Source organism: Babylonia areolata, chromosome 2 (assembly GCF_041734735.1).
Source record: "Babylonia areolata isolate BAREFJ2019XMU chromosome 2, ASM4173473v1, whole genome shotgun sequence".
Taxonomy (NCBI): Eukaryota; Metazoa; Mollusca; class Gastropoda; order Neogastropoda; family Buccinidae; genus Babylonia; species Babylonia areolata.
Window position 1 is genome coordinate 46,344,144 of NC_134877.1, and position 27,500 is coordinate 46,371,643.

The 27,500-nt window shown below is 44.9% G+C and overlaps 1 protein-coding gene across 2 annotated transcripts in view; it reads right to left on the reverse strand.

Annotated features, from left to right (window-relative positions):
• LOC143279467 (uncharacterized) overlaps window positions 1-27,500 on the reverse strand; it is a 97,457-nt gene that overhangs the window by 58,874 nt on the left and 11,083 nt on the right. Inside the window, exon 1 of one of the 2 annotated variants that reach the window (XM_076583512.1) lies at window positions 7,266-7,403. The exons of the other annotated variant lie outside the window; for it this stretch is intronic. The gene's annotated coding sequence lies outside the window, so the exon portion shown is untranslated. Of the gene's footprint in view, window positions 1-7,265; window positions 7,404-27,500 lie in introns of those variants that run through there. 2 annotated transcript variants of the gene reach the window in all.

Consider the following 27,500-nt stretch of genomic DNA (forward strand, 5'->3'; position numbering starts at 1 on the left):
GACAGAAAGAAAAACACAGAGAGAGAGAGAGAGAATAGAAGGAAATGAGAGGGGGGGGGGTGTGGATTTGGGATGGGGAGGGAGGGAGGTCTTCAACACAACAGAAAGGAGAGAAGATTAGGCTTATCACGATGGACGTTACTATTTTCAGGCCCCATGACAGCCGATTCATCACTCGACATGCTCATACTTCCAGCCAGACCCTCAACCCCCCCCCCCCCCCCCCCACACACACCACACCCCTCTCCACCACCCTCTCACACTGCCACGTTCACATAGAACGCGTAGTGGTCGCGCTTCTTCATATATGTGAAACGTTGATACGTGGAAGGGGGAGACGGGACAATGCAGAAGGGAGGGAGGGGGTGGGGAGAGAGAGAGAGAGAGAGAGAGAGAGAGAGGACGATTCTGAACAGGGGAAGATTGAGAAGAAAGGAGACTGAATGTTTTGGTGGGTAGGTGGGGAAGTGAAGGGCTGATACGTACATAGGTTGGTCACCAGGTGGTGAGTAGGTAGGTAGTTAGGTATTGTGGTGTCGGTATGAGGGTGGGAAGAGCAAACATGACAAATAACTGCAAGACAAAGAAACTCTTGTTTCGGCAGAAACAGGCGCAGGGGAAGAGAGGCCTTAAGGGACTGTAGTTTAAAAAGAGGTTAACAAATGTCCTGAAGCCTTTTTTGAGGCATCGGGGCAATGTGTCCAGAGCTTGGCACATGAAGCCTAGGCCCAGTCCTCTCCTCTGCCTTTTTAACCTTCCCTAGTCAGGTAGCCAGTCACACCTGGGTAGGTAAAGAACATTCGGAGAAAAGTGTCTTTCCCAAAGACACAGCACCATGCTGAAACCCTGATCACTACACAGTCCAACGACTAACCGACTGCCAAAGGGACTGTGTGGGCAACAGCCAAACAAGGGGAAGGTAACTCCATGATCTCTGGAGAAACAAACCGGACCAGCTGCTTCATTCACCTGGGGAACCAGCTTGCCAGGTGGAAGGGTTGGGTTATTACTACCAGCATTTACTGACCACAGATAACCACTTGAAAATCCATCAAGCCTGGAACCAGAAAACTCATCTGAAAGTCAGCATTGGAAAGTGATTCTTCTTCTTCTTCTTCTTCTTCTTCTTCTTCTTCTTCTTCTTCTTCTTCCTTCTTCCATGCCGTAGTTTCATGAACGTAGGGGTACCACTGAGTGACCTGGGGTGGTATTCAAGAGACCATTGTACCTGCAGGTCTGGTAAAAGTGTACCTGAGGGTAAATATGCATGAGGCAAGGCCCGTTTGCTTAGCCTCAAGTAGCTACGTATATTTACCCGCAGGTACACCTTTACCCGCAGGTTTGATCGCCTCTTGAATACCACCCCTAGCAATCACTTCTCCCCATTTCCCCCTATTTCTCGTCTCTCGCACGAAGATGACCACATGAGAGCAAATTAAGGGCTGTTGAATAAAGAGTTCGAGGACCGAAAAGACATCAGGTGAAGAAGATGTGCACCAGTTGCGCTAAAAGAAAGAAAGAGGTGAACTGGCTCCACAGGGATATCAGACAGTAACGGACCGGTGGAGACCCCCCCACCCCCAGCCCCCGCTGTACCCTAAAATGTATGTTTTGAGAGACTTTTTTTATAAAAAAAAAACCTGAACTGAACTTGGGAATCCGCGTGGCAGACTGAGATGGGCAATTCACTCCACACTGCTGGGCCAGGGTAGGAGACGGAGCGCTGGATCTGACTTTTATTTCTGTTTGTTTGTTTCGTCAGCACTCTGGACTCACCAGCCGAACGTAAAGAGCCAGACGGAGTTTCTATAGATGAAATGTAAATCACAAAGGTATGTGGGTGCATTGTGGTTTAGTAATGACACGTGGCAGCTAAGTTTGTAACCACCAATCCAGTAAGAAGATGGACAGCCAATGTAGTTTCTCAAGAAGAAGAAGAAGGAGAGTCATATGGGTTTGTCTAAATATTCTGAATGAAAGCCGTGCAGCTCACTTCTAGATTTTTTTTTTTTAAAGAAGAAGATTGTTACGGATGCCAGCCAGAAGAGATTTGGTGTAACCGATACGAGAGAGAGTAAAAGATGTTACAGGGGGTTTTAGTGGCCTGAGCAGAGTGGTCATAACGAATTATGTCATCTCAGCTGATACGGCCGACAGGGATAAGCAGTGAGGGAATAGGGGTTGCGGGGTGTGTGTGTGTGTGGGGGGGGGGGGGGGGGACGGGGTGGAGTGTATTCAGCACCACACTGACACCAACAGGACAACACGCGACCGCGAGGCTCATATAACATTTTTTTTACGCTCGTAAATGGGACTAACAACCTCCGAAATGCGAGCTTAGGCGCTAAATCCACTCCTTTCACGTTATTTTTACCCCCCCCCCTCCCTGGCTCCATCCCCCGCAAGACCCTCAGTGGATCTAACAAGCCGTCTACCCGCCCTGTAAAATCAATGTTCTTAAATATGTCCATGTAAATTTATGCGATCTCTTTGAATGCTTAATCAAATACATACATGTTGTTTTTTATTGTGGTTTTTTTTTCATATAAAATACATAATTATCCTATGTTTCTGTTGTGAACTACAAAGTCAGATAGCAAATTCTCAGGAGAGATGATAAAGTTGACATGATTTGATCTGTCTGAAAATGTAATTGACTCATCATGACTCTTATCTCGTTTGCACTATATCCTAACTTGTGTGACTGTCAGTGGTCTGAACGTTGTGATAATTAACCGGGTACAGTTCGATCTCTCCGCCTGTCTTGGCCTTTGTGTGTGTGCCTGTCTCTGACTCTGCGTCTGTCTCTCCACTTGTCTCTGTCTCTCTGCCTGTCTTTCTGTCTCTGTCTTTGTTTTCCTGTCTCTCTGTCTCTAAGCGCGTTGGGTTACGCTGCTGGTCAGGCACCTGCTTAGCAGATGTGGTGTACTCACTTACCTAGGCCCTTCGCTCCCTGTGGAGCACAGGCTATCCACGACGTTTCTCCACCTAACTCGACTCATGGCTGTCCTTACTGCATCCCTCCAGCTGGATTCCAGCCTCTTTAGCTCTGCTTCAGTGTCCCGCCTCCAGCTGTTCTTGGGCCGTCCTCTCTTTCTTCTCCCCTGGGGATTCCAGGTCAGGGCCTAGCGTGTAGTGATTGATGGCGATTTCCTCAAGGTATGGGCAGTCCATCCCCACTTTCGTCTCAGGATCTGTTTCTCAACTGGTTCCTGTCCCCCTTTTTACCACAGTTCCTCGTTTCTAATTTTGTCTGGCCAATGGATCTTGAATCAAAAATGCGCCTCAGACAACTCTTGATAAAAGGCAGGATTTTCTGTAGCATCCTTTGGGTCATTCTCTACGTGTCTCATCTGTGCAGATGAACGGACTTTACGTTGGAATTGGAGATGCGTATTTTTGTCGTGGCTATTTCTTTGGAGGATCAGATGTTCTTGAGGGTGATGAAGGCTGCTCTAGCTTTGCCTACTCTGGAAGTGTGAAATCTTTGCCAGTGCCGTCCTGTTTATCAGCAATGCTACCGAAACAGCTGAATGAATCAACTTCATGTATCGGCTCACCACTTGCAGTGACTGGTTTGTCGGCAAATGTGTTGATCTTCATCTGGCTGTCCGAGATCGTCCAATTGTACCCAGAATGTCCATTGCATGCCGTTGTTCTTTTCTGTGGTAGTGGTCTTCATGATCCAGTCAATGACCAGGAGGAAGAAGAAGGGCGATAGGAGACATCCCTGCCGAACTCCAGTCTGGACCTCAAAACTCTCTGACGTCTGGCCTCTGTGTGAAACCTTGCACATCCCTTGGTAGGTATTATGGATCAGGGTGATGGTCTTCTCCGGGACTCCATAGTGCCTCAACAATTTCCACAGGGTCTCTCTATCTACACTGTCGAATGATGTGGTGTAGCACATAGGGATTTGTCCGAACGCAGTGACGTCTCCCTGAGTGACTGAACTGAACTGTCTCTGCCTTCTGTCTGTCTGTCTGTCTGTCTGTGTCTCTGTCTCTCTCCCCACCTCTCTGTCACATCACTCGCCGCTCTCACTGCATGAATTCATTTGCAATACTATTTATCTCAGATTTCTTCTCCGTTCTTCTGTTATTCGTATGCATACTTTATGTTTTTTTGTGTCAAAACAAACACTGGTCAATGTGCTACAACCTTCCCCGTTACAAATAAATATTTCTTAAGTCATTCATTCATTCATTCATTCATTCATCTATTCTCTCTTTCTATCTGTCTGTTTGTTTGTCTCTGTATGTCTTTTTGTCTATCTGTCTGTCTGTCTGTCTGTCTGTCTCTCTCTCTCTCCCTTTCTCTCTTTCTCTCTCGCACGCCGTATGTACGTACACACACACACACACACACACACACACGCACGCACGCACGCACACACACACACACACACACACACACACACACACACACACACACACACACACACACAAGGTAATTGTACCGAAAACTGGGAAACAAAAGTAAATAATGTACTAACGAGGAACGGTTTTTTTTACTGTTTGATTGCGTCAGGCGTTAGGTTGTGAAGAACGTTTATATATATATATATATATATATATATATATATATATATATATATATATATACCTTTTTTCTTTTCTTTTCTTTTTTTTTTTACTGGAGAAAAACTGATTTTTCATGTCACCAGATCTAGCATGAAATGGCAGAATCCTATGACAGTATACCGGTGATTGATATTCTTCTTTCAAAAATGGAATTTCGCCAGAACAGTAATCAACATCTATCCTCGGTCGGAGAACTTGCTCTAAGCGCTTTACAAACTCGAGGTCACTTGCACAACAGGCTGCCTACCCGAGTAGAGGCGACTGACGGCTGCCACTGGGCGCTCATCATTCGATTCCTGTGTCATTCAGTCAGATTTCAGGCACGCACACATACTCACTCAGACAGACATGTAACATTTTACATTAATGACAGTTTTTGGGGTGTGGTTGTTGTTGTTTTTTACCCGCCAAGTAGGCTGCCATACTCCGTTTTCGGGAGGCGGGGGGGAGGGGGTGCGTGCTGGCTATATTATTGTTTCCATAACCCACCGAACGCTGACATGGATCACAGGCTCATTATCATACGTATTTGATCTTCTGCGAGCGTGTACACACGAAGGGGGATTCAGGCACTAGCAGGTCTGCACATATGTTGACCTGGGAGAGATTCGAAAACGGAACCCCCAGATTGAAAGTCAAACGCTTTTAGCATTCGGCTATTGCGCCCTTGTCAAAGGTAGAGCGAAATCATGATATGTTATCTAGTTATCACACTGCGTCAGGGAAGAGAGGATGCTACCAAATACTGTCTTCCAGAGATCCATCTTTTAAGCAAAGCATGTTTTAAAAGAAAAGGGCCTTGTTATATATACATATAACGAAATCTCTTGCTTAACGAAATCGAACACAATACACCAAATCAATAACGCACGACACGACTATGTGGATGGAAAATTTATATACTTTTTTTCCTCTTGAATGTTGTTTATGAGAATGCACGTTCGTGACGCTTTCGTTAAAACTGATGTCTCCTCTTTGACCCAAAAGAGCTTTTTGTCAAATAAAACATTTGTTATTGTTCTTAGTATTCTCTCTCTTTGTCTGTCTGTCTGTCTGTCTCTCTATTTCTCTCCCTCTCTCTCTTCCTCCTGTCTCTCTTATTTTCTTTCTGCATTATTTGTATTCATTCATGTCATATAATTACATTGCTAATTGCAATTCTCAGCATTCTCAATAAAACATCTGATTAAGGGGTTTTTGCTGTTGATTCATTCATTTATAAAAGAAATAACAGTGTTGCTTACGGCATCGTGACTGGAGGAACCCGCAAGTAGTATCAACTTTCTTCACGGATCACTCTCCTGACCAAAAGATATCATTATCGTAGAAGCTCTTGTCTACGAGACGTGACTGGCGTCAACGTGCATTATTATGAACGACAGTGTAGTGGAATTTCGGCATGTCAAACAGTCCCAAGTTAACCTCAGATAGCACACTCTTTGGGAGTCTTTTTGTCATCGGTATCTTCCCTCGACGTCTATCGAACAATAAACAATTACCCGCACGTGCGCATACGCACGCACACACATACACACACACATTGGCAGGAAGAGAGAGAGAGGAAAAAAAACTCAGAACTCAGAAGGTGTTGCTTTTTTTTCAGGGATTGAAATTTTAGGGGGGAGAGAGAGAGACAGAGAGAGACTGAGAGACAGAGACAGAGAGATGGCGAAAGAGGAGACAGAAGGATGACACTCAAAGAGGGAAAAAAAGAGAAATATCATATATATATATATATATATATATATATATATATATTGAAGAGATCGATGGAAAGGTGGAGATAGAGAGAGAAAGATGGAGAGGGAGACAGAGAACGAACAAAAAGAATGAAGAGGAAGAAAGAGAGATGTAGAGAGACCGACAGACAGACAGACAGACGGAGAGAGAAGAGGCAAATCTTTACAGTACAACGACAAATGATTTTTAAAAAAAACAACCAGCAGACAACAAGAAAAGAATTAGAAAGTCACACAGTGAACACCTTTGGCTCGGAAAAAACAACAACAACAACAACAACAACAAAGGCAAATAACCAAGAACAAAACAAAACAATACCAAACCTACAAGCGGCAAGACAGAAAGAGACGCAGACAAGAGTGATTGACAACGTGAACCGATCAGCCACTAACTTGTTTTCCTTTCTTTCTTTTCTTTCTTTCTACACTGATTCAAGACTCCCGCCGCCCGTGGCAACTTTTTTGTTTTAACTTCTTTTTTTTCCACAGACTCATTACCCACGCACACACACCCACCCCCACCCCCACTCCACATCACTTCAACCCCAACACCAACCCCCTCACCAACCCCCTTGCAAGTACTCCTATCAGGAGACAAAACAGTATCTCTCGTTCTATTTGCCCAACACTAAAAAAGGCCTGACTCAAGGCCTGACTAAGCGCATTAGGTTACGCTGCTGGTCAGGCATCTGCTTGGCAGATGTGGTGTAGCGTATATGGATTTGTCCGAACGCAGTGACGCCTCCTTGAGCTACTGATACTGATACAAAAAAAAACACCACCACCACCTTGTGACTCAATGACACAAACTTCACCAGCAGCGACATCAGAAGACAGAACGTACGATATGTATTTTTTGTTTGTTTGTTTGCTTTGTTTTGTTGGGGTCTCTTTTTTCTGTTTCTTTGTTGTTTTTTTCTTTCCTTTTTTTTTTAAATTTTACCTTCAACTCCGGGGTTGGCAGACCGAGCGACCGGCACTGGAAACAAGAAGATACTGAAGTCGGCCGGCAGCGCGGCGTGGATACACACATACTGTACACGCCTCCCGACAAAACAAGCAGGTACTCCCCGAAGACACTCTCTATCGTCTGTTCGTTCCTCTGTTCTTGCTCCCTCTCTCTCTCTCTCTCTCTCTCTCTCTCTTGGTTATATAGATATATATATATATATATATGTGTGTACCCCCCAGCCCCCTCCACCTCCCACCTCCCTACTCCGCGCTTCGCGAGAGAGAGCTCTCTGTTTCGGCTGAGGAGTGTGGGGCGAGAGTGGGGTGAGTATGTGTGTGGGGTGTGGGGTGGGGGAGAGGGGGAAGTTAGAGGGGTGAAAACTTCCCAGCACCCCCCGCACTCCCTCCTCCCCCCTCAACCCCACACCGCAACCCCCACCATCACTCCAACCCAATAGCACGTCGGGCCAACCACCACCTTCTCAGTTCGTTCGCCTTACACTTGCCTCAAAGTCCATCACACACACGAACACGCAGCGCGTCTACTGCGCTGTGGGCTGTACATAATGGGGTCTGCTGGTTGAACTATGCTCATGATGATGATTAAGATGATCATAAAAGAATAATATACACACACATATACGTATATATGTAAATATATATAATTCTTTCTTTCTTTCTTTTTTTCTTTTTTTTTTTTTTTTTTGTTCGTGGACTGCAACTCCCACATTTTCTAGTATACACGAGTGGGCTTTTACGTGTTTTTCCGTCTTTAAATCACGTCATAGAATAATAATGATGATCATGATAATGACGATAATGATAATGGTAAGAAAAATGATAACAGTAATAAAATGAGAAAAGCGAGCAAACAAGAAAAATAACAACAACAACAACAACAACAAATTTGATAGCAATAATGATAGTAATCGTCATCATCGTTAAGGAGAAGTGGAAGAAGTTATTATTTATCACCGTGGCTTGTGAAGAGGCAAAAAATCAAAGCGATTACACATCAGTCATTCACATGCAGGCATGTATGCTCAACTCTTCTTCAGAGGGGTGCAAGATAAAACCAATGAATACGTGGTAATAGAAAGCTAGAGAACTTGGAAGAGATAGGGGTGGAATGGGGGATGGAGGGGGGCTGTTTTGGGAAAAGGAGGGGGGGGGGCTTTAAGGCCAGACATAAAAAGTGATGTGTGTGTGTGTGTGTGTGTGTGTGTGTGTGTGTGTGTGTGTGTGTGTGCAAAACAAACCCACATCTGTATGACAAATAGCGCCCGAATGTGGGTTCATAATTCTAAAAGGACTTAGCCATACTTCTTTTTGTTCTTCTTCTTCTTCTTCCTTTTTTTTTTTTTTTTTTTTTAAGACATGCAAGGCAATCATTGAGAAAATCAAACAGTGACTACAGTTATCAGTAAGAATATTGAACGATCAGGTTCAGGCTGCAAGGATGATTTTGTGTTGCAACCATGACACGGTTATTCGTGGGCATTTCTTTGAATGCAGAGATGAAGTTTTCAGTCCAGTCTGAAGGTATCGTTCAATATTCTTACTGATAACTGTGGTCATTGTTTGATTTTCTTTGTTGTATCAGCGAAGCATTTGAATGCGTTGTTTCGTGCATGTCTGGTGTTTGTAATTATCGTCGTCATCATCATCATTATCATCATCATCATCATCATCATCATCATCATACTGGTTGGTCTGTCTATCATGTCTTAATGTTCTTATGTTAGTGCAGCAAATCTTCACATGGAGGGTTTTCTGGAGTATTTTTGTGTCGTATCGCAAGTAGATAATTGTGGAAAAGAAACAGCTTTGTTAAATGATTAAGTGCGCCACTGTGGCTACTGAAAATAGATAACGTTACGTAACAGAGGTACATCTTTCACAAAAGAACAGGTTCCTGCGAGCTCAATGATGCTTTCGTTGTACATGGAAATCGAATTAGGATTATTTCAGAGAGACAAAGCAAGAGAAGGGCATCAAAAGGATTCTTCTGGCAAAATTCCTGTGAAAAAAATGTCCCTGTCCGTCTGTATCCCTCCCTCCCTGTCTCTCCGTATTCATTGTGTGTGTGTGTGTGTGTGTGTGTGTGGTTTCTTTTCCATTCTTTCTCGTCTTTTTTCTTTCTCTACCGCTGTTCTGTTTGTGTCGTAATCATCAGTGGTTGTGTAAATAGTAGTATTTCTGCACATCACTTTGATATACCCTTTGTTGTATACGTGCAATTTTGTCAGAAAACGTGCAATAGAATAAATGTATGCCCATTAAAAGTGTTGGTTGGTTTTTCCTTTCTTTTCGTTTATTTCCTGTATTTTATTTGCTTGTTTAGTTATTTGATTTCAATACTTAAAGAAAAACGAAACCTTGCTGTGTCAAAAGTGAATGTTTTTAGTAAACGAAATTCTTGTGTATCCTCCAACGTAAGATCTTTTCACATTGTGTGATTTCATATCAAAAACAGCAATAATCAGCAATATCACATAAGGTCCGAAACAATGAATAGGTGCGAGAACATCCTTTAAAAATTGAGTAACAAATCTCATAACATAAATAAACGAACAAAATAGATAAATAAGAATAAAATAAAATACGATAAAAATATGAAGCAAATGCCCACCAGATTGTGAACTGATATTCAGACGAATACTGACAATAAAATCGTTCTTTCCTTACTTAAATTAATCAGGTGCACTTTATAGTGGAATATCCCTAAAATGCTGTGCGCCATCCTCGTGGTTTAACCCAACCTATTCACTATTACACTGGTTTGAAAAAGGCCTGTCAACTTCACGTTGTGTTCCTGTATTTGTTTTCTTTTTGGTTGCAGATTTGTTGCTGTTGTTGTTTATGTCTGGTAGCGTCTTGACAGAGACAAAACACTAAACAAACTTTTGAAAACAGGCCAAGTCGAGTTGGGAAGCAATGAGGGTTCCTGTGTTTGTTTAGTTCATTGTTTTGTTTTGTTTTGTTTTCCTTGTTAACAGTGTGCCAAAAGATTGTTGTTGTTTTTTAAGCAAATTCGAAACAGGATTAATGAAAACGTATGTAGCGAATGAAGGATGGGTTTCCGCATATTTGTTTATTTGTTTGTTTTATATTTGTCTTTTTTTTCTTGCTTTTTAAAGAAACTTGTTGTTTGTCAAAACAGAAAACTCAACAGACTATTGAAGAGGTTATTTCTGTAACTGTCTTCAATTTGTTTTGTTTGACTTTTGTTTGTTTGTTTGTTTTTTTTTGGGGGGTTGTTGTTGTTGTGGTGGTGGTGGTGGTGTTACAAAGCTTGTTTTTAAAACTGCATTGTCAAACTAAAAACGGAACGAACTTTTGGAAAACAAGGTGAAGTGTGGTAGTTTGGGGACGGTGATGCAGGTGTTGGAGAGGGTGGGGGAGGGGAGAGAGGAGATGGCAGAAGGAATGGAGGCGGGGAATCCTAAAAGGCAAGAGGGTGGGCGGTTCAAGGAGAGACACCACAAATAGATGCAGCAAGTTCTAATTAAAATTATGGGAAATAGAGAGGGAGGGAGGGGTAATAAGATTGGTTGTTGAGGAGAGAAGGAGGGGGGGGGTGGTATGTGGTAGTCTTAAGGAGATGTGTGCGTCTGTGTGTGGGGGGGGGGAGGGGGGGGGGGGGAGAGGGGGAGGAGGAGTGTCAATTTGTGTGTGTGTGTGTCTGTCTGTCTGTCTCTCTGTCTGTCTCTGTCTCTCTCTCTCTCTCTCTTTCTCAATGCGTGTGTATGTGAGGGAGTGGTGTCACTGTGTGTGTTTGTGTGTCTGCGTGTCACTCTGTGTGTGTGTGTGTGTGTGTGTGTGTGTGTGTGTGTGTGTGTGTGTGTGTGTTGCGTGCTGGAGACAGTCATAGACAGAGGCACATATGCAGATGTATGTCTGTAATTTGCTGTCTGTCACTGTCTGTCTCTCTCTCTCACAATAGCACATATACCTACTCACATGCACACACAACACACAGGCGCGCGCATGCACGCACGTATGTACGCATAGAGGTGGAGGAAGGGAGAGAGGAGAGAAAGCAAAGAGAGATGGAGGGGTGGTGGGGGTGAGGGGTGCTGGGGCTGGGGCCGGGGGGAACAGAAAAAAAAACCAAGAGACACGTCTAGAAATACACGGTAGAACATTTACGTTTTAAAAGAACTTTCTGTTCTTACCTTTTCTTCCCCCTTCCTTTCGACACTCAAGACGTCCTCTATGGTTCACTGACACTCCCTTTTCTCGTTTTCCCCTCACACAAACCACTCCATACCCCCTCCTCCATCTGCTCCCCTCTCCCCATCAACCCCCACCCCTATCCCCCACACTCCCCTCCACTGACAGACTGACCACAGAGAGCCCCACTACGGTAATGGTCACATAACAACAACAAAACCAAACCAGCTGAACGTGTTTCGCTGTCCAGTAAACATCTCCCCTCCTTGAATCCAGCTTGACTGATTAGAGCCGACGCCCGCCTGCCCCCCCCCCCCCCCCCCCCCCCCCCTCCCGCCCCCCCTTATCCCCAACACACACACAACCCTCTTCTCTTTCTCTCCAGCTCACACTCCCTTTTCCGCCCCTACCCAGCCCTTCCTCCTTCCCGGCCCGTGACGGTTAGCTCACAAATAAATCCCGTTAAATAATGACTAATGTCAGCCCCGTTAGCAGCACTCGTGGAGCTGAAAAGGTGTTATGGAAAGAGGTGACGATCCCCTCTGCCAAAGACAAGTCCCTGGACAATATTTTTTTTCTAAATTCAATCCTATCAGAAACAAGTCTTGGAAACGAATGATGAGCGTCCAATGGCAATCCTCAGTCGGCTCTACCCAGGTAGACAGCCTGTTGTGTAAATGGCCCCATGTTTGTAAAGCGCTTAGAGCTTGGTCTCCGACCGAGGATAGGCGCTATGTAACTATTCAAATCAAATCAAGTCTTCCTTATGTCAGCGAAATTCAGAAAGGCAGATTGGTTAGGATGAGGTGAGAAGGATGGTCGTCAATGACAATCTGAAACTGTTACAATTGCAAGTTTTCGTCATATTGATGCCACTTTTTTCCATTTGTATAATTCTCAGCCTGGAGATCGAGTTTCCAGTCAGGCTGGATAGTAATTGTTGGCCGACCATTGGGTCCAGCAGTGCATACATACCATACGTTTGGATCCTTTTTCCATGGATTTTAATCTCATTGCGAAAATCGAAGGGGGTCTTATTAGTAGCTGTTGGGATGATGAGTACATTTCGATTTATTGTTCCTTTTGTTTAAACGTGGATGCCAAGGGTGATTGTTACTACCTGGTCATTCTCCACTGTATATCATCACTTCCGGTTCAGTCTCTTCGCTTTATGTTCTTATTTCCTGTTCAGTCTCTTCGTTATGTATTATTACTTCCGGTTCAGTCTCTCCGCCATGTATTATTACTTCCGGTCCAGTCTCTTCGCTATATGTTGACGCTTCCTGTTCAGTCTCTTCGTTATATAAACACTTCCTGTCCAGTCTCTTCGCTATGTAGTATTACTTCCTGTTCAGTCTCTCCGCTGTGAATCATTACTTCATGTTCAGTCTCTCCGCTATGAATCATTACTTCCGGTTCAGTCTTCGCACTATGTATTATTACTTCCGGTCCAGTCTCTTCGCCATATGTTGACGCTTCCTGTTCAGTCTTTTCGCTATATAAACACTTCCTGTCCAGTCTCTTCGCTATGCAGTATTACTTCCTGTTCAGTCTCTCCGCTATGTATTATTACTTCCTGTTCAGTCTCTCCGCTATGTATTATTACTTCCTGTTCGGTCTCTTCGCTATGTAGTATTACTTCCTGTTCAGTCTCTCCGCTATGTATTATTACTTCCTGTTCGGTCTCTTCGCTATGTAGTACTACTTCCTGTTCAGTCTCTCCGCCATGTATTATTACTTCCTGTTCAGTCTCTCCGCCATGTATTATTACTTCCTGTTCGGTCTCTTTGCTAATGTATTTTCACTTGTTGTTCAGTCCCTTTGCTTATTACTTCCTAGACACAGTAGATATGAAATCACTGCCCCAGTGGTCGTAAAAGGCTGTAGGAGCTAACTTTTTTTCATAATATACTGATCCTTTATATATATATATATATATATATATATATATATATATATATATATATATATATATATATATATACGCTATTCTGTCTACACTCGCAAATCACCTCCTTGAAGTGTTTTCTTGAGGGAGGAGTTCTGACCCATCACCAGAACTGTTGGTTCAGTGGGGCGAGGAAGTGAAAGTCTACCTGGACCCTGTTGACTTCCTTGCCATTATGGATCTACGTCATGGGTGATGAGAGACAGACAGAGCTCGGAGGGGGGAGCAGGGAGGGGATGTGGGGTGTGGGTGGGGAGAGAGAAAAAGGGGGAGGAAAGAGGGGAAAGTAGTGACGGATGGGCAGAACGGGGTGGTTGGGTGTATGAGGGAGGTGTGAGGGAGGGGGGGGGGGAGGGAGTAAGGGGGGGGGGGGGGGTGGAAGTCGGGCAAGAGAAGATAAGCCGCGAAGCAGGCCTTGTCTGTTAAACCTGCCAGTCAGATAGATAGACTGACTGGTCAGGGCCGATGGGTGAGTGAGAGGGAGAGGGTGAAGGGAGGAAGGGGATGAAGGGAGTGCGTGGTATGAAGAGAGGGTTGGGGTGGGCTGAAAGGGAAGGAAGGAAATGTGGTGTCATCAGTTCGAAAGCTGACTGGTAGTTGTAAAAGTAGTAGTAGTAGTAGTAGTAGTAGTAGTACTTATTGGCTAGACATCACGAAATGAGGTCGAAAAGAGTTGATGTATATGTATTGGGTCCGATAAAAAAGATAATTGTGCATGCACACGCAACGCACGCGCGTGCGTGTGTGTATGTGTGTGTGTGTGTGTGTGTGTGTGTGTGTGTCTGTGTGTGTGTGTGTGTGTGTGTGTTTGTTTTGTTTAGCTTTTCGAAACATGACACAATTCTCCCCCCCCCCCCTCTCTCTCCCTATCTCTCTCTCTCTCTCTCTCTCTCTCTTTCTCTCTCTCTCTCTCTCTCTCTCACACACACACACACACACCATGCAGTAGAATGTTATTGATGTGTTGTGTATACCTGTTTAGGGTGATGACTGGATGAAACAGCATTGGTGATTTATTATCCTAGAAAAGAAAGGAATGTTCCTGTTGTCTCCTTCCCACTCTACCCCTCACTCTCCTTTCTCTTTCTTCTTTCGTCGTCTTTGCTTCTCTTTCTACAGGGAATAGTTTTCTTTGCTATTTGGTTTGCCAACATTTTTGTCTGTTTGTCTTTATGTCAATATTCCACATCTCAGCAACTTTCCGAACTGCTCAATGTCCAGTGAGCCTCACTGATCAGAATAATAATAAATGACATCTTCAGTGGGGAAATACTAGAAACCTCTAAAGAATCCTGCGAATCATCTCACCCAATGCCATCTCCAATCAAACAACTACTCAATGCCATCTTTCCAATCAAACAGCTACTCAATGCCATCTCCAATCAAACAACTACTAAATGCCATCTCCAATCAAACAACCACTCAATGTCATCTCCAATCAAACAACTACTCAGTGCCATCTCCAATCAAACAACTACTCTATACCATCTCCAATCAAACAACTACTCAATGCCATTTCCAATTAAACAACTACTCAATGCCATCTCCAATGCCATCTCCAATCAAACAACTGCTCAATACCATCTCCAATCAAACAACTACTCGCCCAGTGCAACCAACAGAACACGGGGACCATCACCATGATAAAGGCGTGGTGGAGATGGACTGCACACATCACGGGAAGAGAACAAGGTCATATCACCAGGACAGCCCTTCACCAGACACCAGAAAGGTAATACGCAAGTGAGGAATGCCGAAGAACACCTGGTGCCGAACAGTCGAAGGAGAACCCAAGACCATGAAACACACCTGGGTGCCATTTAGAAGGTAGAATACGCCAGTAGGGAGCGTCAGTAAGTGGTGTCCAGGGTGCGCTGATTCTATTCTTCTTCTTCCTCTTCGTTCGTGGGCTCCAACCCCCACGTTTACTCGTATATACACGAGTGGGTTTTCACGTGTGTGACCATTTTCACCCCGCCATGTAGGCAGCCATGCTTCGTTTTTTGGAGTTAGCATGTTGGGTATGTTCTTGTTTCCGTAACCCACTGAACGCCGACATGGATTACAGGATCTTTAACGTGCGTATTTTATCTTCTGCTTGCGAATACACACGAAGGGGGTTCAGGCACAAGCGGGTCTGCACACCTGGAAGATCGGAAAAAATCACCTTTTACCCACCAGGCGCCGTTACCGACAGTCGAACCCGGGACCCTCAGATTGAAAGTCAAACGCTTTAACCACTCGGCTAATACGCCCGTCACGCATTGAATCAAATCAGCCGTTGCTGAACACCACCAAAATGACATACAGGCAGTGCAGGTTCTCCTCTGGTGAATGGCCTATGGCGTCCTTACGTTCATAGTTAATACATGTCTCAAATGTTGGGGCTGTGTGACAGAACAAGTCCACTGATATGTGACTGTATAGTATGGATTTGGGATCATCGGGCTGAGGGCAATGTCACTGAAATGGCGCGCGGAAACAAAACGAAGAAGCTTTCTGCATCGTTGACGCGACACTTTTCATTTCTCCCTCACAATAATAATAAGTTCTAGTCCTGGAGTTGAAAGAACGGTCAAGCCTATGAACGAGAGCTTTCATTATACCTCGACACGTCACAACCTCTCTTGCAGTCTCTTCTCTGACTACTTGTCCTTTACAGACCCAGCGATATAAACTCGCATCCATCTGCTTCATATGTGTTTCTGGCACTGCCCAGAGCTATCTTTCGAATATCATCCACATTATCAACGTCATCCCATCCTGTCAGCTTCGTGTTTTCTTCCGTCTGCTTTGCATTCCCGCTGTCCGATCCTAATCCTTTAACGTTAATGTTCTTTCTCTTTTCAGTCTCGGCCCAGCTGTCTGGAACCAACTCCCTGTGCAGAGATGCTCTCTTTTCTTGAACTTCAGTCCTCCCTGAAAACCCTGTTCTTTGCTACTAGTTATGTAGAACTCCCCCACGCCATTCCATCGTTCTCGTTCTGTACATCTCGTGTGTGTGTGTGTGTGTGTGTGTGTGTGTGTGTGTGTGTCTGTCTGTCTGTCTGTGTCTGTGTGTGTCTGTGTGAGTGTGTGTTTCTGTATGTGTATTTATGTGTTTGTATGTGTGTGTGAGTGGGTGAGTGAGTGAGTGAGTGAGAGAAAGAGGAAAGAGGGTGAGAGAAAGAGAGAGGAAGAAAGAGAGAGAGAGATCTGTGTGTGTGTGTGTGTGTGTGTGTGTGTGTGTGTGTGTGTGTGTCTGTTTAGGAGTGCAGCGCACGTGTCTTCGATCGTGCGTGCATGTTAGCGTGCGCTTGTGTGCGTGCGTGCGTGAAGGGGGCGTGTCGTGACAAGCTTTGATGCTCGGCGCGAGTTGTGAAGGGCCAGAGAGCATGAAAAGAGGGAGGAGGAGGAGTCAGCTGTTTGTTTTGCATCACTGTCTGGCCACGGTGATGACGCTGTACTCGCCAGCATGCATGTAATGTATCGCACACACACACACACACACACACGTGTGGTTTTTGGTCGTTGATGTGCGCTTGCAAATCCAAACACACTAAGGTTCCCTTCGTTATCACCATCGTCAGTATTGCCATTGTCATTGTGATCATCCCCATTATTGTCATCATTATCATCATCACCAGCAGCAGCAGCAGCAGTATCAACATCACCATCGTCGTCGTCGTCGTCGTTGCCATCACCATTGTCCTCACTCATTGTCAGTCGTCGTCATCATCATTATCGTCATCATCATCAACAGCTACTTCATCATCGTCAGTTGTTGTCGTTGTCATCACCATAATCACCACTCATTGTCATAGTCGTTGCCATCGTCATTATCGTCATCGGCCGCAGCAACCTCACTATCGTCGCCATTGCCGTCACCAATATCATCAACATCGTCTGAGCATTTCAGTGCTACAGGGGCAGAACATTTCAAACCTGAAACTAGCCGACTTTGAGGTAGATCTCTTGACGAGAGTGTAGACAGGCAGGCTAGAATGTGAATGGATAGCCAGGTGGCTTGAGGGACGCTTCCTTTATGAACAGTCAATCGTTGCCTCCGGTTTTCTAAACCCAACGTCAATGTCAACAAGTTAAATGACTGGTAATGAGGCTGTTATTCTTTCCTGGTACCTTTTCTTTCTCCCTCTCTCTCTCTCTCTCTCTCTCTCTCTCTCTCTCTCTCTCTCTCTCTATCTATCTATCTATCATCTATCTCTATGTCTCCTCTGTCCACCTTTTTTGTAGTATTTCCGTTCTCCCCCCCCCCCCCCCCCACCCCCACCTCCCCCCACCCCCCATTCTTTGTACTTTTCTTCCCTTTTTCTTCTTTCGTTTCTTCTGTCGTGTTTTTGCCTTTCTTTTTTTCTTTCTTTTTTTTTGGGGGGGAGTCTTTCTGTCATGTCTTCTTGTCGCATGTTCTCTTTTTTCGTTCTTTACTGTTTGTCTTTCTCTTGCTTATCCTTTCCTTCCGCTATCCTTTCCTCCCTTCATGCCTTTCTTTTCCTTTTGCCACCCTTCCCTGCCTTCCATTGTGGGTAAAGGGTGGAGATTTTTCAGATCTCCCACGTCAACATATGTGCAGACCTGCTAGTGCCTGAACCCTCCTTCGTGTGTATTTGCAAGCAGAAGATCAAAATTTTAATACGCACGTTAAAGATCCTGTAATCCATGTCTGAGTTTGGTGGGTTATGGAAACAAGAACATACCCAGCATGCACACCCCCGAAAGCGGAGCATTGCTACCTACATGGCGTGTTTTAAAACGGTCATACACGTAAAAAAGCCCACTCGTGTACACTCGAATGAACGTGGGATTTGCAGCCCACGAACGCAGCAGAAAAAGAAGAAGATTGGGTGTATCTGACGCTGTGTTCCACTGACCTGAAACGTGTCCCTGAATGGGACTTTCATTCACTCGAGACACTATCAGTCTGTCTGTTGTCCCCTTCCCCCGTTGCACTGTCTTCGCTTGGAGCCTTGCTTTGTCAGCTCAGCCACTGTGTTTGTGACTGGGGATTAGCGACCTGGTAGAGAATACTCTAAAGATCGGGGCGTTCAGGTGGGGGGACCGCTGGTTTAGTAGCTGTGTTTACACATGGTTTGTTCTTCCGAATAGGATTACTTGGGCAGTTGTTTATTCACGTGAAGGGTCGGGGTTGTTTGTCGTTATGTGGTGGGTTACTTGGGTAGTACTTTGTTCGCGTGAAGGGTCGGGGTTGTTTGTCGTTATGTGGTGGGTTGCTTGGGTAGTACTTTGTTCACGTGAAGGGTCGGGGTTGTTTGTCCTTATGCAGTGGGTTGCTTGGGTAGTACTTTGTTCACGTGAAGGGTCGGGGTTGTTTGTCGTTATGTGTTGGGTTGCTTGGGTAGTACTTTGTTCACGTGAAGGGTCGGGGTTGTTTGTCGTTATGTGTGGGTTACGTGGGTAGTACTTTGTTCGCGTGAAGGGTCGGGGTTGTTTGTCGTTATGCAGTGGGTTGCTTGGGTAGTACTTTGTTCACGTGAAGGGTCGGGGTTGTTTGTCGTTATGTGGTGGGTTGCTTGGGTAGTACTTTGTTTGCGTGAAGGGTCGGGGTTGTTTGTCGTTATGTAATGGGTTGCTAGGGTCGGGCTTTGTTCACCTGAAGGGTCGGGGTTGTTTGTCGTTATGCAGTGGGTTGCTTGGGTAGTACTTTGTTTGCAGGAAGGGTCGGGGTTGTTTGTCGTTATGTAATGGGTTGCTTGGGTAGTACTTTGTTTGCGTGAAGGGTCGGGGTTGTTTGTCGTTATGTGTGGGTTGCTTGGGTAGTACTTTGTTTGCGTGAAGGGTCGGGGTTGTTTGTCGTTATGTAATGGGTTGCTAGGGTCGGGCTTTGTTCACGTGAAGGGTCGGGGTTGTTTGTCGTAATGTGTGGATTACTTGGGTAGTACTTTGTTCGCGTGAAGGGTCGGGGTTGTTTGTCGTTATGCAGTGGGTTGCTTGGGTAGTACTTTGTTCGCGTGAAGGGTCGGGGTTGTTTGTCGTTATGTAGTGGGTTGCTTGGGTAGTACTTTGTTTGCGTGAAGGGTCGGGGTTGTTTGTCCTTATGCAGTGGGTTGCTTGGGTAGTACTTTGTTTGCGTGAAGGGTCGGGGTTGTTTGTCGTTATGCAGTGGGTTGCTTGGGTAGTACTTTGTTTGCGTGAAGGGTCGGGGTTGTTTGTCGTTATGTAATGGGTTGCTAGGGTAGTGCTTTGTTCGCGTGAAGGGTCGGGGTTGTTTGTCGTTATGTAATGGGTTGCTAGGGTCGGGCTTTGTTGTCTTATTGCTCTGTAGAGGGGATCGCTTGGGTAGTTGATCGCTCATGTGTAGTGTAGTGTCGGAGTTAGTTTTCTTTAGTGGGTTCCTTGGGTCGTACTTTTTTTTACGTAGAAGGTCGAGGTTTATTTGTTTTATTGTTTTGTAATAGGTCACTTGGGTAGCTGATTGTTCTCGTGTAGTGTAGGGTCAGGGTTTGTTGCTCTTTAGTGGTTTACTTGGGTAGTAGTTGTTCACGTGAAGGATGGGTGTTAATTGTTCTGTATGGGTCATTTGGGTAAGGGTTTTGTTCCCGTATAATGTAGGGTCGGGGTTTACTGTTCTCTAGGGGGGTCGCTTAGAAAGTTGTTTGTTCACGTGAAGGGTCGGGGGTTGTTGTTCTATAAGAGGGTCGCTTGAATAGATGTTTGTACACGTGAAGGGTCGGGGTTTGTTCAAAAAATAAGGTCGCTTGAGTAGATGTTTGTGCACGTGAAGGGTCGGGGGTTGTTGTTCTATAAGAGGGTCGCTTGAGTTGATGTTTGTGCACGTGAAGGGTCGGGGGTTGTTGTTCTATAAGAGGGTCGCTTGAGTTGATGTTTGTGCACGTGAAGGGTCGGGGTTTAGTTCTAAAATTTGCCGCCTGTTCAGTCACTGTTCACGTTCTCGACATTATGTACCCACATACACCCATGGATGAAGATGGACACACAGAAGAGAGAGGAGACTGGAGGGGGGGGGGGGGCGGGAGGGGCGTGAGGGGTGGTTAGGGGGTTGGATGAGCATGAGCGACCTGTGAGGTAAAAAGGGGTGCTGGAGGTTCAGCAAAGATACAGGAAGGGAAAGGTCTGGTCTGTTACCACCTGTCGTACGGGACTCACCTGGTATGAATGGTCAGTGGAGATAGACAGCATGGAGGTCTGAGGGTCAGGCTGACCACAGAAGATGAAGTAATGACTGAGGAGGGGGGCCTGGGAGAGGGGGGCGGGGAGGGGGGGGGGCGTAGGGGGGGGGTCAGCTGTTTGAGAGAGTCCGTGCTCTTGTTCACATAACTGTCAGATAGTTAAGTTAGCTGCGGGTGGGGCGGTCAGCCAGAGCAGTGGAGTGAATGTTCAGCCTCACATAGACCCTGAAGCGGTGCACGTGAGACCAGTGTTGGTGTTACTGGTGAACGTGGGTACCTGCATGCAGGTTAGGTGCTCTCTCTCTCTCTCTCTCTCTCTCTCTCTCTCTCTCATTTTGCTGTGAATTATCACAGCAAGCCAAGTGCGGTGTACAATAAATCACTTGATTCTTCGAGTCTTGAGTCTTAATTCTCTCTCTCTCTCTCTCTCTCTCTCTCTCTCTCTCTCTCTCTCTCTCTACGTATTTATCTGTCTGTATGTCTGTCCGTCTGTGTGTGTGTGTCTGTCTCTCTGTCTGTCTGTCTGTCTGTCTGTCTCTCTCTCTCTCTGTCTCTCTCTCTCTCTCTCTCTCTGTGTCTCTGTCTGTCTATGTATTTATCTCTGTCTATCTGTCTCTCTTGTGTCTTCCGCCCGCCTCTTTCTTTCTCTTTCACTTGGTTCAATTTGTGATAATCATTACCACTATTCCATATTCACGTACACGGTACACACAAGTAGATGAATCAACAGATGAACAGATATTAAATCAGTAGCTGAGTGGATGGACAAATATACTGCGCTAATAAGAATGTCGTGGTGGTGGGGCGGAGGAGGAGGGAGGAGGGGGGGTTGGGATAGGGGATGGGGGGGTGGGGAGGAGATGTTATGGCCAACCGCAGGCACACACTTGGTGCAGAAAGCGAGCTCACGTGAAAGCGCACCTGCCAGTCAGTGTTGGTTTCCTCTGCCGTAGTACCTACGTCATAGATGTTGATGGACACACTGTAGGGTGAGGGGGAAAGTCGGAGAAGGGAGGAGAGGGGATGGGCAGGGGAGATAAGCGGGGAGTGTGCGATCACAGAGGGATGGATGCTGGAGGTTTGAGAGGGGGCCGGGGGTTGGGGTGGGGGTGGGGGGTAAAAGGAAGGAAGAACGGGGTTCGGGGGTAGGGGCGGGAGGGTGGGGGGGTAAAAGGAAGGAAGAACGGGGTTCGGGGGTAGGGGCGGGAGGGGGGGGGTTAAAAGGAAGGAAGAACGGGGTTCGGGGGTAGGGGCGGGAGGGTGAGGGGGTAAAAGGAAGGAAGAACGGGGTTCGGGGGTAGGGGCGGGGGGGGGGGGGTAAAAGGAAGGAAGAACGGGGTTCGGGGGTAGGGGCGGGAGGGTGGGGGGGTAAAAGGAAGGAAGAACGGGGTTCGGGGGTAGGGGCGGGGGGGGGGGGGGTAAAAGGAAGGAAGAACGGGGTTCGGGGGTAGGGGCGGGGGGGGGGTAAAAGGAAGGAAGAACGGGGTTCGGGGGTAGGGGCGGGGGAGGGGGGGGGGTAAAAGGAAGGAAGAACGGGGTTCGGGGGTAGGGGCGGGGGGGGGGGGGTAAAAGGAAGGAAGAACGGGGTTCGGGGGTAGGGGCGGGGGGGCGGGGGGGGGGCGTAGATGGTTTGTTGTCGGGATGGGGGGAAGGAGGGGGGGAGGGGAACCAGCTTCTGAAAAGGTCCTGTCTGTTCCTACCCGTCAGATGCGGACAGGTCAGGGGGTTGTGGGGGGGCGGGGGGGGGGGGGAGATGGACTGTCGTTGTCATGACGGTTCAAGGAGTAGGACTGGACCGGTCACAGACAGAAGGAATATAAATTATGAGAGATGTTGTTGTGGTTCAGTGGAGAGTTTTGTCTTTTGTTTTGTGTGTGGGGGGGGGGGAGGGGGTTGTTTTTCTTGTTGTTGTTGTTTTTGTTTGTTTGTTTGGGTTTGGGGGGGGGGGGTGTTGTTGTTGTTGTTGTTGTTGTTGTTTTGTTTTGTTTTTCTTTTTAGCCAGCACTACTGCTGTGTTCCGATACAACAATCATGATGCCAGTGTCTTTCTCAAGTAAGTCTCTTGGCAGTCTCTGAATATGGTGATCTGTATTGCTGATTTTTGTTACCTTTCCTTTTTCCTTTATTGGTGTTGGTAATAATCGTTCTGTCGACCCCTGTGCGAAGGAGCCAGAGTGCATAACGTTAAACGCGTGTCTAATTATTATAATTATAGATACTTGTACGAACAACGCAGCCAAGTCAATAATCCTTTCGCGGATTTCCAGCTGACTCTGTTCTATGTACTGCTACTAAACAGAAAGAGAAACACACACACACACACACACACACACACAGATGGGGAGAGAGTGAGAGAGAAAAGGGGAGAGGAAGAGAGAGAAAGAGAAAAGGAGAGAGGGAGAGAGAAGAGAGAGAATAGGCGAGAGGGAGAGAGAGGAAAAAATGAGAGAGAGAGAGAGAGATGGGAGAGAGAAAAGGAGAGAGAGAGAGAGAGAGATTGGGGATAGAGAAGAGAGAGAAAAGGAGAGAGGGGGGGAGATAGAAGAGAGAGAAAAGGAGAGAGGGAGAGGCAAGGGAGGGAGCAGAGACCACGACTGAACGACAAAGCAGTCAACGACGGGGGAAGGAATGAACAAGAAGACTGACAAGGCCGATCAGTGAAGAACACATTTTAAAACTATTTCCATTTTATTTAGCTGTATCTTGAAGCCACACAAGACTGGAAGAGTGCCCAAGAGGAAAGACAAGAAGACTCTTCCAATTTAGACGGGTCTCAGAAATAGAGTAGGAAGGAACGAGAGCCAATATTTGTGAGACAGGGGAACACTAAGTGTGGAATGCGGCAGGTTGAACGGAGTATGCAGAGGCCATGCAAGGTGCACGAGTGTGTATGTATGTATGATAGTCAGTCGTGTTCGACAATGACCATCAGAACAGCAGAGGAGGAAACTTCTGTCCCGATTATCTGTGCTAGAATTTGATTATAGCGGAGAGTGTCTTGCCACAAGTTACATCCCGGCCCACTCTCTCGGCCAAGAGGCTTTTAGAACAGCCGGCGTTGGGATGGTTCCCAAAGGCAAACTAGCCCCCCAAGGCAGCAGCACAAAGAGCCAGTGCAGTTTTGCCTCCTGGTTTTAGAGTCATGACTCAGCTGTTAATGGTTTTCCATTGCAATGGAAAAACCATAGATGATACAGCTCTTAGTTTGTTGTTGGGATAACTGTAAACTTTTGTCGATTATACGAACAGGGGGAATCACTGAGCAAATTAAAAGGACGACGGTCATCGCACAGTATTTTTATTCTGATCCGATTTGGGTTTGTTTTGGGGTTTGGTTTTTTTTTTTGTTTGTTTTTTCTGAAGATGACATACCAGTAGGAGTAGCGGAGCTCAGTTTACATCAGTATCCTTTTTAAAAATAAAAATTTAAAAAAAACCCGTTGCATGTTAAATTTTTGATTTAATTAAGCTTGTTCATGATATATACTAGAGCAAACTTTTTTGTACGATGTATCGTTTCTGACCCTACAGAAAATAACATTAAAGCAAATCTAAATCACCGCTGTTATTCTTTGTAAATACGACGAGTGGTTTTTGTTTTGGGTTGTTGTTGGTGGTGGTCATGGTGGTGGTGGTGGTGGTGTGTGTGTGTGTGAAAAATCCAAGCCTAGCGCCACCTTAACAAACAATAAATAGTGGTAACTCTCTCCATACACAAGGTACACAACTTCAAAAATCAGTGCTGCTTATTTTATTCACCTGTGTGCTAACTAAATGGGTAGCATAAGCAGCATTGACTTGAAGTCGTGTACCTTGTGTATGGAGAGAGTTACCACTATTTATTGTTTGTTAATCGTTTACTCTCCTGGAGCCAGTTGTATTGCTTGGACAGAAGAGCCTAGCATGGTCGTAACCCGCTACTAACTGTGTATTGTATGGAACTGACCAATGGCGTAGTTCCGTCAACGTAGGCACGTGTAACTGTCAAAAAATTAGAACCAAGCAATGAAACTGGCACCTGGCCTCAATACACTTTGATAGAGCGGACAAGCAGCTGACCTCGTATGTAGTGTAGGCTCCACCTTAGCACACTCCCAAGAACCTGGTTCTCAAACATGACTTTGCGTCCAACTTTCAGGAAGTTTTAGTTTAAAATGGTATGACCATGTAGATGTTGACAGATTGATTATTTGTTTATTATCGTTTTTGTTTCATTTTATTTCATTTTTCTTTTTGTTCCTTTTTCTTTTCTTTTTTCTTTTTTTTTTTCTTTTTCTTTTTAAATTTCATCCTGTTCTGTTCTATTCTATATATCTGCTTTTTCTGTTTGTGAAGTTATGGTGTAATGAAGTTTTCAGCTTGTCTGTTTTACGAGATTTAGTAAACTCCTGTTCATTTGTTCATTGTTCCGACTAACACTCATTCCAGAAATAGGTCACGTTTGAATTCGATAAGTGCATTTGCTCAGTGACACATTTATGCGGAGATGACTCGTACTTTCGACTTGCGTGTTCCCATTCTTGTCCACTTTTCCCATTTCATGGTTGGTAAGGAATGAATATAACTGTCCAAGGAGGATGGATGGGGGCAGTTCACATGTAACTTATTATAAAACTCATGCAAAAGTCGCTCAGGCATATGATGTTACGAACACGAAGCAAATCACACAAGCCACACGCTCGTGTGCTCGCGCATAGCACGCACACACACACACACAAACACACACACGCAAACACACACACAACACACACTAGCAAGCGCACACGCACATCGCGACAGAGAGAGATAACGTAACAAAAAGTGTGTGTGTGTGTGTGTGTGTGTGTGTGTTTGGCATTTCTGTAAATAACCATCCTGCTGAGAGCTGCGCTATATGAATGGCATCTTTTAACGTCTTTTATCACGTTACTGATGTCAAAATGTCTGAAAACGTGACGCGAGTATTTGGCCGCATTCTGCATGTATCTTATCGTATTATATTTCAGTGTACTTACTTTTTTGTTGATCTCGTCAACATTATTTTATTTCATTTTATTTTATCAACATCAACATGATTTATACAAACTTTGAGAAGGATCTAAAGGCCTAACCAGCGAGTTGGGTTTATATGAAGATCGGGAGTCTGCTCCGTTTTTTCAAAATAGGTGTGGTGAAGCGTATATGGATGAGTTCACGCGCTTTGACAAATGCTAGAATTTGAAGCTTACCGTATTCACGATTATCCTTTAAAACATTCCAACATATCATATATGAGAGACTATTTCAACCTGTATAAAGGTCTCCGCATTCCGCTCTTTCAAGTCTGGCCTTAAAACTTACCTCTTCCCAAGATAGCCTCCCTTCACTGCCTCTTCCTTGTCTTCAGTTTCTCCAATCATGCGTGTGAATGACGTGCGAAAGCGCGTTTATTTGTCATTGCACAAGATTAAGCGCTATATAAATACTAATTATTGTAATATCATTATCATTATCATTGCTGCGATTATGTTAACAGTATGTTAACAGATATGGATAGATTGGTTTCACTGTTAACGCCTCTATTTGCTGAACAACCACCGAGGTGTGCGCACGTTTACTATAACCGCAGATGATATGATACCTTTGTATTTAAAAAAAAAAAGAGGTTTTTTTTGTGCGTTTGCAAACATAGTTTTCCGATACACAACACCAAAGTGCTTTTGGACGGTAAATATGTTTCTTCAAGTTGTTTTTGTGAGTTTGCAAACATAATTTTCCGATACACAACATTAAAGGGCTTTTAGACGGTAAATATGTTTCTTAAAGTCAAAAGCCTTCTCGGCAGTCAAATAAGATATGAAAATATTTTGATTTTATGTAAATGATAAAGTCATCTTTGTTCAGCACTATATTTGATGTACCAGTCTTGCAATAACATGTATCCAATCATAATAATTCTGCCGGTTTCGGTGATTGTGTTCTGGGTTTTTTTCGGATTTTCAAGAAGGGAAGATTGAAAGACGTGTCGTAGTCACGAATTCTTTGGTTAATCTTTTTGAACCAGGAAAAAAAAAAAAGATTGGATCTTTTCGTTGAGAAGCCAGCATCTACAATTGTCACCAAAAAAAAGGCAAGGACCACTTGTGAAGTTACACAGGTGTTGTTTTTTTCTTGGGGGCATCAGTGGTGAGATGATGCGGACATTTCATCAAAGAGCGGTGATTGCAGCCAATATAGCCCAGTGAGCACCGCTCACACCCAAAGGTGCTACCTTCATGACAATGGAAAACCACAACTGTCCTTTATAAACCACTATGTAACTGTCATTTTGGCTGAAAAAATTTTTTTTTTTTTCAAACGCAGTTTTCGAGCGTTACACGATACACATGTACCCGAAACAGCTGTTTGCCATTAATTGTATATATGTCAGTGGTAGGTAGACCATAACAATTATGCACAGTGCGTGATATAATATCATCTCTCGTTTGTTTAGCACATTTCATGAAAACATTTTATGAAGCGGTGCGAAACCTTTTTGTGGTCTATACACAGACACACCTGTATAAACTGTTCTTCTCTGAAGCATCGTCTTCATCTTCCTCATTCGTCTTCCCTTGTGAGTTTCAACTCCGTCCATGCGTTTCTCAGTTTTACTTTTTCTAAACTGGGAATGGGGTTTTGACCGTTTAGGCTTCGCATTGTATGCAGATATACTCTTCTTCTTTTTTTTCGGAGGATGAGTACATTCTAGGTGCGTTTGTTTTTTTTTTTTCCAATGGAATGCTGGCGTGGATTCGATGATTTCTGAACGTGCGGGTTTATCCACAAGGTGAAGGCTGGAATTTATCTATTTTTAATGTTTATCATTAATTATCATCCGGTTTGTCTACAGTGTTTGTCCTCTGTATATACAATTTTCAATATGTTTTCAAGAGTACATAAATATTTTGGAGCCTTCCCTTATCAGCTATCTAACTTTATGAAATCCGAGTAGTATTTC